Here is a 1,648-nt window from a genome sequence, read left to right on the forward strand (position 1 = left end):
CAGGAAGCCGTAATGTTGGAACTGAGAGTGACATTTGTTCTATATAAGAATTATTAAGTTCTGCGTTTTTGATTACATAGCATTCACGGCGAGGAAAAAGTCATATGAAACATCATGGAATCTCATATCATTACGTGTACTTCGGTAAAGATCTGTTAATACCGTTGACCCGTGGAAAATAATATGAAAATTAAATTAGAAGAAAGAAGATCGGCGTGGTTACATCAGAAGGTAAGTGCGTGTTTTTGACAATAATGGTAAACTTTACAAAACGAATTTAGGTCATCTGAGACGAAGTACTTGCATGGGGCGGTGTCTCACGTCCGTCCGTCCGTTAACTTTTCAACTGCTTCAAAAACACCCACGTATATACATTTGTATCTCAACTGAAGGTTTTTTAAATGGATGAAGGTTAGGCCTCAGAATTGCATTAAAACATGCGGTATTCACACATAAATTGTTTGATACGGTCACACAAGACTTTAATCTTTAATATCAAATAATGCTGGTCTTGTAATTAAGACTAGTATAGAATTGCATCGTTTATTTTTAAATTTGGCTAGCTAGCAAATCATTGAAATTTCCAAAATCGTTTACGTTCGTATATGCATCAATATAAACTTTTCTTTTTTTTAATGTTTTTTTCTTTAGAACCGAAAGAACTTTAGCCATGATATTTAAGCTACCTAGGATAAAGTGCTATTAGATATCAACAAATACGTAACCTTTACCTTCTTTAAATGTAACAGAGATTAAATACGTTAAAGACTTCAAATGACATCTGTAAAAAGCCTTAAAGTTAATGACAACAACCATGAGCATCTTTTCCCGATGTATTGTGTTGAAGTAAAAGATTCAGTTGAGATATCATGGCGCCGGGGTCAAATGTCAACATACGTTACTCAGGATAAAAGTTTTGAAAGCAATTATAACATTTTGCCAGTACCTACCTAGACTAACGGTAAATAAACAAGTATTCAAATAAGTAACATTGACTTACTTTCAAGGTCAAATGTGTCAAACAAGGTTCAAAAGACATTACCTAAAAAGTCATGAGATCTAGAGCCTTGATAATAGTATCCTATGAACATCTTTTTATTACATGTATATATTGTGTTGAGACCAACGGCTATCTTAGGGAGCTGCTCGGGTTAAACGTCAGCCATAATGAGTTAAAAACACTCATGTATTTGTTCAGTAGCTTCCAGGGATTAAATACTACCAAGTTTTCTCAAATCAATGAAAAAATATACTTAACTGTCACACGAGTCAAATATGTTGATAACTTTAAATCACATTATGTAAAATGTCGCCCGTTTCAGAGCCGTATTTTAGTATATTTCGAAGGAAGACAAACCAAATGTCATATTTATATTATTTAAAACAAAAACGATGATGTCTAGAGCCATAATACGTTAGTAAATTATGAGATCAGACAGTTGTTGTGTAAAAGGTCAACTTACAAGCCGAAGACTGGTCGTGGACAGATGTTATTGAATGTCTACTATGCTGACATAACTGAAATATTGAAGTGTGTAGACGGTAAACGACAGAATAGATCGTGGCCAAAGACCGCAAACGGTTGCATCAATGACATTGTCGTAGGTAATCGTAGCTTAAATGTTATTTGGGGGGGGGGGGGGGGGGG

General features: G+C 34.8%; 1 protein-coding gene across 1 annotated transcript in view; it reads left to right on the top strand.

Annotated features, from left to right (window-relative positions):
• Positions 1-1,648, top strand: part of LOC110451542 — a 43,578-nt gene continuing 41,930 nt past the window's right edge. The window contains exon 1 of the mRNA XM_021499624.1: positions 1-231. The gene's annotated coding sequence lies outside the window, so the exon portion shown is untranslated. The remainder of the gene's footprint in view (positions 232-1,648) is intronic.

The sequence above is a fragment of the Mizuhopecten yessoensis genome, unplaced genomic scaffold, assembly GCF_002113885.1.
Source record: "Mizuhopecten yessoensis strain PY_sf001 unplaced genomic scaffold, ASM211388v2 scaffold6135_1, whole genome shotgun sequence".
Taxonomy (NCBI): domain Eukaryota; kingdom Metazoa; phylum Mollusca; class Bivalvia; order Pectinida; family Pectinidae; genus Mizuhopecten; species Mizuhopecten yessoensis.